Genomic DNA, 9278 nt, shown 5'->3' on the forward strand with positions numbered 1-9278 from the left:
GGGCTGCGCGCCCCCGCCCTGCCCGCCGCCGCCCCGCCGCGCACAGCCCCCCGGCTCAGCCCCCCATGGCGGGACGTGCCGGGGGCCGGGGGCCCTCGGCCCGCGGGGTGCGCTCCCCCGCCGCTCCCCAGGGCGCCCCGGGGCTCCGGGGCCGCGGCGGGCGTGGGCAGGGCTCGCCGGGCGAGCGGCTCCGCGGCTTCCGCGGGGCCCGCAGGCACATGGGGAGCCGCGGCCCCCGCCGCCCCCCCCGCCGCCGGTGTCGCCGGGCCCCCGGCGGAGCGAGCAGGGTCGCGGCCGGAGCGCCCCGGGAGCGCTGGGCGCGGAGCGGCGGCGGCAGCGGCTCTGCCTGGGATCGCGCTGCGCCGAGCATTACTCAGCGCCCGGAGCCCGAGTCCCGACACGTCCAGACAGGAGCCCGCGGGGGAAGGACGGGGCAGAGGGTGGCAGCGGGGCGGGGAGCCGGCGTGTCGCACGCAGCCTACCGGAGAGGGAGCGGGCGGCGGGGGGGCGAGCGGGCACGGGCGGCGGGAGAGTGGGCGCGGGGCCGGGGGCGAAAGCGGCGTGGGGTGGGCACGGCGTGGGTGAGTGGGCACGGTGTAGCGTGCAGAGCGCGGAGAAGTGTGTGTGGTGGGAATGCTCAGCGCGAAGGAGGGTGCGGGGTAAGTGCTCGCGGTGTGGGCTGAACGTGAGCGGCGTGGATCCGGAGCGCGGGGAGAGCTGAGTGTACGCGGCCCGTGGGCTTGTGTGCGCCGTGTGCGGGACCGTGCGTGGGGTGGCAGGGGGGCGTGCATGCTGTGGCACCTTACTCGTGGGGACTTGGGGGACTGAAGGCTGCTGGGAGGAGTGTGCTCAGGGCATGGGGGAAAGGTGCTGTGGGCGTGGGGTTTGGTGGTGTGCACAAGGAAGCAGAGTGTGCACGGAGTACGGGTGAATGTGCGCGGCGTCGGGTGAGCATACGCTAGGTGTGGAGTGAATGTGCTCAGCGTGAGAGTGCACCAAGTGTGGGTGAAGGCACAGGGTGTGGGGTGATCGTGCATGGCTTGGTTGAGTGTGTGTGGGACAAGGGAGTGTGCACAGCATGCATGAGCAGGGGGACCCTTGTACCCGGTGAGAAAGCAGTGTACAGGTGAGTGTGCATGGCCGGGGCGAGGCTGCAGGGAGTGTGATATGTGTGCAGTGTGGGGTGTGATGTGTGTGCAGTGTGGGGTGAGTGCATCAGGCATGGGGTGTGAGCAGGCACTGGGTGTGGCATAAGGGTGCAGGGCGTGGGGGAGTGTGCATGGAGTACAGAGAAAGTGTGAGTGGTGAGTGTGAGCATGTGTGGAGTGTTGAGGACTGTTCTCAGTCCCAGTGCCTGCGTGCCCTGGGTGTGGGGCGAATGTGCATGGGGTGTAAAGCGAGTGTGTGCAACGTGGTCAAGTGTGGACAGCGTGGATTGAATGTGATTGAGGCATAGGGTGAATAGGCAGGGTATGAGGGCATGGGTAAGTGTTAATGGGGCTGGAGAGAGTGCAGGGTGTGGGGTGTGTGGGGAGTGACTGTACCAGCAGACAGGAAATACATGGGGCATGGAGTGAACACGGAGAGAAGGCTGTGCATGGCATGGAGGAGGAGTGGGGGCGAGTGTCCCTGTGGCTTGGGGTGTGCAGGAGATGCTGGAGGTTCACACAGGCATCAGGGTGTGCACAGGGGGACTGGGGGTGCTGACACGAGCTGTGGTTGTGCAGGAAGGCATTCCTGATGGTGTGAGGCATGTGGGTGCCTGTCAGTGTGCACAGGAGTGTGAGCGTGAGTGGCACATGCTGGGGTGTGACTCTGCGTGTGTGGGCATGGAGAATGGCCATGCACATGCCATGTGCCAGCCCTCTTTTGGGTTCTCCCAGCCCAGTGCCAGGAGAGCAGTGCTGCAGGGCCAGTGCCTGTGGAGAAGTTGTGGATGTGGTTCTGCCTTCCCTCAACAGGGCCACCAAGCACTCCCAGCCTCAGCCCACGAGCTCTCCCAGGTTGGACACCCAATGTTTGCCCACTTCCTTGGCACCACCAGTTTAGTTCTTGGGCACCCCCTACCTTTATGGAGTCCTAGTGAGCAGGGTGTCTTTCATCTGGGAGCTGTGCAGTAGCCTTGCAGGTTATCCCTGTGTCTCTCTGCTGTGTCCGTGGGCACATGAGGGTGCCCGTAGAAAAGCCCAGGCTCGCTGGGCTCGTAGTGAATGTGATCTGCCCCAGTTCAGCCTCTCCCCAGTCATGGAGATGCACAGTGTCCCCTTAGTTTGGGTGCCCACTCTGGGGCTAGGGGCCTCAGCTTGGGTGCTGGGGATGGGGGTGGCAGGCAGTACCCTTGCAGGCCCCCACTATCCCCAGGCACCACAGCCCAGCCCAGGCTGGTGTTTGGGCCATCAACAGCTGCCTGGCAGGTGGCAAACCACTCTCCACCAGGCAGGCACTGGGTATCTCCCCGTCAGCACAGCAGCACTGACAGGGGCTACCTTCTCTGCTCATGTGATGGTTCCTGTTTGCACCAGAGAGGTAAATGCACTTCCTTTGGGACATGACTTGCAATGTGGGGTGAGCCCTGAGACTATGCTGGTTCCCCTGGGTGCAGTGGTGTGGCATCACCATTGAGGTTTCTTCAGCAGTCCTGAGGTTGCTGGCTGCTCTCCTGTCCCCAGCTCTGCTGCTAAGTAGGCTTAGCCTGTGTGCAGTGTGGACACTGGTACAGAGCCAGCATCTACCCTCCAACATCCTTGCCCACACAGTTTAGCAAGAGGTGAGGGTGCAGAACCTTCTATCCCTCAGGCAAGGGCCTGAGAATACAGAGAGGTTCCTGGCACAGCATCACCCAGCTTTCATCACTTCCTCCATAGCTGCTGCCCTCCTGGATCCCCCAGCACCCAGCAAGTAATGTGGAGTGTCCCACAGGAGTTTGGGAATGGTGTCAGGACACCCTGTAGTCACCCCCCACCAAAGGAGGCAGAGGTGCAGACTGGTGCTGAGAGGTGTGGTGTCAGGGCTGGGCAGAGCACACCGGCAGACTTGTGGACATGACACACAATGGTCCCTAACATAGAAGCCATTGCTCCCACCCTCTGCACTTCCTCTCACATAAGACCTGGCTCCTGTCTTGAGTCTCCCATTTACATCCTGGAAGACTGTCTGAACCCCCACTTAGCAGGCAGAGATAGGGCAGAGGAACAGCCTCCAGTTTCAGGCAGCTTCCTGGCTCAGGTGTCCTCAGCAGGTCCTCAGCACCCCTTTCTTTCTCGGGCCACCCCAGGGATTACACCCAGGCATGTGCTGTCCTCAGCCTGGACCCACCAGACATCCCCTGGTGAAAGCTGGACACCTTCCCACCAAAAGTTCCTTCCCTGGGGAAGGGACCCTTGCTTCCAGGCTTCAGGAGCACAGATGTTTGTATGTTTGTTAGGATCCTGTGCACAAAATAAATGCCAAGGCAAATCAGAGGAGAAGCACTTTCATCCTTTCACAATCACTTCCAAGAGCGGGTGCCTCGCTCGCACGCTCCTGCTGACCTAGGGAGGAGACCAGCCACTGTATTCCAGTGCTCACAGCGGGGGCAGGCAGGGGGGACCTGTTTCCTCATGTCCCAGCAATGTCCTGGGGCTCAAGAGGAGCCAGGTGAGCCTTTTGCTCCACCCTTTTCCTGCATCACACCAGCAAAGCCCTCAAGCACAAGACTAAGCACCTGTTGTGGCCTGGGGAACTGGGGGCTAAGGACAGGACTGGCCCTGCTGAGCAGGGATGGGTGTAGGCAGGGATGTGAGGCTGGTGGAGGGTGCTTTGGTCCTGATGGCACCATCAAAGCTCAGGGCAAAAAGCTGAGCTTTGTGAGAGCACTGCATCTGTTTTTGTCATCACTATAGGATCCCAGTTGGGAATGCAGCATCAGGGGATCATGGGGCCTGTCACTTCTGAGCTTCTGTCCCATCTCCAGCACTGCTCAGCAGCCCCACACTCTGCAGAGACCAGGAAGAGGTGTGGGATGCTGTCAGAGCTGGAATGAAGGTGGTTGCTCCCCAGAGCCAGTGTACAAAAGGTGATGGGGAAGTACCTGGTGCAGTGCACTTTGGAATACCCATTGGAGCTCCCGTGCCCAGGCCAGAGCGCTCAGGCAGGTCCCTTCTTTCTGCAGGTTACATGAAGCCCCAGGATGTGCTTTGTGCAGGGGACTGGGGAAGCATCCATACCTCTTCCTCTCCATCCTCCTTCCCTCCACCCTTCTGTCTCTCTGTCTCTCCATCCCTCTTGCCATCCCTCTATCTCTTACACTGCACATCCTCCTGCCCAGCCCTCAGGCTGCCTGCACTTTGCCTGCTTTGTTTCCCTTCCCTTGTGCAGGAGCAGGTCCTGCCAGCACCCCACACCCCTAGGAGAATGGAGCTGGCTCTCCTGTTGTCATCTCCATCTGAGCTCCTTTCCAGCACCTCAGCACTCAGCCCATAACTTGCTGGCTCTGTTCCCCCCTTTCCTCCTGGCATATGCCCTCCTCCAGCCCCTTCTGCCTTGTGATAAGCAACTTCCAAGGCCTAGGTCCTGGACAGTCATGCAGCTTCTCTGAGGTTCTGCAATGTCCAAGGATGACCCACTAGAAATCCATGGCAGGAAAATGCAGGGGTTGAGACCTCTGTGTGTGTCATGCTGCTCCTACTTGTTCTTACAGACTGGCTGTGGCCTACAGATGTGACCAGAAAGCAGCACAGGGAGAGAACAGCCTGCTCTGGACAAGAACACTCCTGGCCATGCTGCAGCCTTGGAGGGGCTGATGGTCTCTGGGACCACCAGGGCCAGCCAGTCTGTGTATGCAGGTGTGGGAGAGGAGGCTCTGATGACACACAGTGGGGCTGAAGGGGTGCAGGGGGAATCTCTGGGAAATCTTAAAGTGAGGGGAAGCTTGGATGAGGAAAAGGAGGAGGAAGGGGAGGTCTGCTGGGAGCCCATGCAGCCATCCACTTACCCAGCTTTTGACGTCCTGAAGCACAGCTCTCCTCACGGGACCAGAGCGACAGCTACGTGAGTCAGGGCTGGGTGTGGGGTCAGGGTGACCCTGCCTTTTGTGGCAGCATTAGTCACCATGCCAAACTTCCCCAGCCCAGCAGCACTGGAGCCCCCAGCATCACTGCCTTCTGGCTGGCTCATACCCCACAGCCTGCCCGAGTTTGCTTGCTGTGACTCAGGACCAGGCACGGCCACTGGTCTGGCCCGGCCAGTCCTGCCAGCTGCCCGGGGCACTGGGGCAGGGCCAGCACCAGCACTCAGCCACGCTGCCTCAGTCAGGCTGGAAAGGCAGGGCCTGGCTGCCTCTGGCCATCCCTGCAGCATCCTTGCAGTGAGGCAGACCTTGCCTCTTCATCTTCCTCCCAGCAGCTGGCAGAGGGTGCCTCGATCACAGCAGGGTGCAAGGAAGGGGCTGAAGCCTGCTGTGGGCACCATCCCATGGGGCTGGAGCAAGCCCCGTGCACGCTGCCTCCCACACACCACAGGGACTGACCACGCAGGGACACCCCATGGCAGAGCTGGTATGGCCACCATGGGGGATCCCAGCCCTTGCATTGCCTTTGTCTGGGAGATGCTGCAGCAGAGCTGGCCTGGACACCCCCCAGTACCCATGTGCCTCACTCCAGAGGCAGCCACTGCACACACCAGAGCCCCAGAAACGGGGCAGAGCCAGGAGGAGCTGGGCTGGCTCAGCAGAACCCCCATGATGGGCAGGGGTGAGCCAGGCTCTCCTGGGCAAGCTGGGGTTGATGTGTCCTCATGGCTGCCCGGGTGACATCTGTCACTGGAAATGGAGTGAGGGCAGAGCAGGACAGTTACAGGCAGCTCCCTGGAGGGAGCAGCAGAGCCTGGAGAAGGAGAGTTAGAGGCCTCCCGGGAGAGCAAGGCTGGGCAGGCAGGAGCCCTGGCCAGGACTCAGCCCCGCCGCTGGCCAGGCAGCCCCTGCTCAGCCACGAGCAGTGAGCAGGCAGCACAACCACAGGAACAGCGTTTGACACAGTTGTTGGGTGCCACTGTCCAAGCCTGACCACTCAGCTTGGGTGAGCTGGTATCCAGGTTTCTTGGCCTCCCGCTCTTAGGACTTATTTGCGTTACTGCAAACTTTCCTGAAGTGCTTCTTTTTTGGGGGCAAAAATATTCTATTTTTGGTCTCAGTCCAGAGAGATTTTCCTTTTCAAATTTGATTGAATTAATGTGTCCAGCTGTTTTCAACTTGGGAAATTGAAGGGAAAACTGCATTCTTCCCATTTGGAAAGAAAATGTAAAAAAAACAAAAAACAAAAACCAAAGACATTAACATTACAGGGGTCTGAGATTCTCTCTCTCTCTCTCTCTCTCTTTTTCTTTTTTTTTTTTTTTTAATCCAATTATTATAAACTTCCTCTTTTTCCCTTGGGAAGATCTTGTAAGTTTTGCAATGTAAACTGTCCAGTAGCGAGGATCTGGGCTACACACGCACATCTACAACTACACCCCCGGGCTCTCCAGCTCCTTATTGCACCCCCACAGCCACCCTTGTGCACTCCTGGCTTTCACCAGCTCCCCCAGAACAGAGTCCTGCTTGACCACTGCCCACAGGAGCACAGGGATGGGAATCAGGGGGTTGTACACACTCACACACACACCCTCCTGTGCCCATTCTCCCTTGCACGCCCTTACACACACCCCACCACATGCTCAGCCCAAGCACAGCCACTTGCACAACCCAATGAACCTCCAGGAGCCCCCATGCACAGCCACAGTCACAGAGCCGCAGAATCATTTCGGTGGGAAAAGACCTCTAGGATCATCGAGTCCAACTGTAAACATCAAACTGCCACGTTCACCACTAAATCCTGTGCCCACTCCCATGTTCCCTGTGCATCTCTCCATCCCACTCCATTCCCACTCCCATGTTCCCCGTACATCCTTCCATCACACCCCACCCCATTCCCGTTCCCATGTTCCCTGTGCATCCTTCCTTCCCATTCTGTTCCCACCCCACCCCTATGCCCCCCATGCATCTCCATCCCATCCCATCCCATCCCATCCCATCCCATCCCATCCCATCCCATGTTCCCCGTGCCGTGCCGCAGCGCCCCCTGGCGGCCGCCTGCCGCCGCTCCGCCCCGCATCCCGGGTTGCCATGGCGACGGCGGGGATGCTGCGCCTCCAGGCCGGGAGGGATCGAGGGGCTCCTCAGGCTGGGTTTGAGTGGTTCAGCAGGCTCCGGGGGACCTGGAGGGCTGCTGGACTTCTAGGAATCTGGGGGACTCCTGGGGCACTTCTGGGGACGTGGGGAGTAACTGCCCTGAGGGACTGCTGGGGTGTGTTAGGAGTCTGGGGTAAGGTCCTATTGGATGGGGAGCTCTTGGGGAGCTGTGGAGGTCTGGAGAATTGGGAGATTTCTAGGAGGCTCTGCTGGCTGTTCAGCCCTCTCCAGACCACTGGGCCAGTCCAGACCCTGACACGCTACTGGCAGCATTTGCCTGTGTCAGGGCTTCTCCTGGCTATCAAAGGAATGGATTTGGCTTTGCCAGATCAGGAGCAGTAGGGAGCTGTGGTAAGGAGCTGTCAGCCCCCACAAGAGCTGTCCCTCTTCCCCAGCTGGACAGAGAACAAGACACACAGCCCAACTGGTTTGCATACCCATGAGAAGCTCACAGACACAGTGCAGAGGTAACTCGTGGATGTGCAGAGGAGTTACCCCACAAGCACAGACCGTGTGCTTCCCCTGCACATTTTTGGCTTCTGTGATCTCCCTCCTTCAGGAGCTGTGACTTGAGGCGATGGCAGAAAGGACACAGGTCAGATACCTTACTCAAAACTACTAAATGTCTTCTCAGGGGTTTATCCATTGCCACATCTCCAGAGCCATGTCCATGCAGCCCAGAGCATGAAAGCAGCCCATTGTGGGGGAGCTGGGACAGCATCCAGAGAAGGAACCTCCTGGAGGCTGGAGCCCAGACTCTGAACATCTCACAGAGAGTTTCAGAATCCCTCTGCAGGTGGTCTCAGCTATGGTTCCAGAGCACAGCAGGGATGACCTAAAGTTTCACAGGACCTGCCTGAAATGACCTCTCCTGACAGGCAGTCCAGGCCATGGGGTCCATAGGGTGTGCTCAAGTGCATCCAATTCAGAGGGACCTGCAGAGCCTACGGGACAGCTCTGCACATCTTCCAGCACGCAGCTCCTGCAACTCTCCAGCTCCCTTCCTGGAGGACCATTTTGCACCCACACACGTCCTCCCTGTCCCAGACACACCAGAGGATACATAATATGACACAAATATACTCTCACACAGGCACACGTGGGGACAGTATCACTGTGTCATACACTGGTGATTTGCTGTGTATTCATAGAGATGCAGGAAAACACACGGGCCAACCTATTTACACACCCACGAGGGGCTGACACACACAGTGATGGGCTATACAAGCTCACATGCACACATATGAACAAGCACAAACATGCTACCTGTGCATGCACACACACCAAGCTGCTTGCATGCACAGGTACCTTCACCAGCACCCACCCTACCCTGCTCACACCCACCCATGTGTTCCTGTGGGTGGGCATAGAGACAGGAGTTCCTGGGAGCCCTGTGTGCCTCCCTTCTCCCAGCGCCGCTGTGGCCAAGTCAGAAGGGAATTTCCAGCTGCAAAGCTGCAGCTAACAGATTTAGAGACTTCCTCCCTAATGATTGCTGGGCTAAGTTAATGGTTCACCAGCACCCTGCTTCTGCTGCCCTTCCCTGCTGGCTGCCTGGGGTGGGGCAGGCGAGGAAGGACACACTGGGGGGCATCTCCAGCGCCCCATGCAGCCTCCCTTGCCTTGCAGTGTGCCCAGCACTGTGAGCTCTGCTTACCCTGCCTGGCAGTACCCAGCACATGGGGCATTGCCACTTCAGCCACCTCAGCTTAGAGCTCTCCTGAAGAGGGGCGTACAGGAAAGCCCCCGGTGTCCAGCACTGCTGCAAGGTGGAGGGCAAGCACAGGAGTGTGGGCCTCTCTGCCCAGGCTCTCACCCTGCTGACGTCCCTCTGGGGGTCCTCAGCCCAGTGGGCATTGCCAGCTGAGCAGGCACTGCACACACACATTCCACTCTGCAGTTACCTAAGCCCCTGTGCTGGGTAACCCTGGAGAAACCAGTTCCTGTGGGCTCCCTGCAGCATGGGAGGGACCCCCTCAGAGATTCCTGGAGCCCCTGGAACAGAGGCTTGGCAGCTTGCCTTGCTGGGCAGCCAGGCAGGCTGCTCCTCACCCTGTGTTTGTCCATGAGGGGC

The sequence above is a fragment of the Camarhynchus parvulus genome, chromosome 7 (assembly GCF_901933205.1).
Source record: "Camarhynchus parvulus chromosome 7, STF_HiC, whole genome shotgun sequence".
Classification (NCBI taxonomy): Eukaryota; Metazoa; Chordata; class Aves; order Passeriformes; family Thraupidae; genus Camarhynchus; species Camarhynchus parvulus.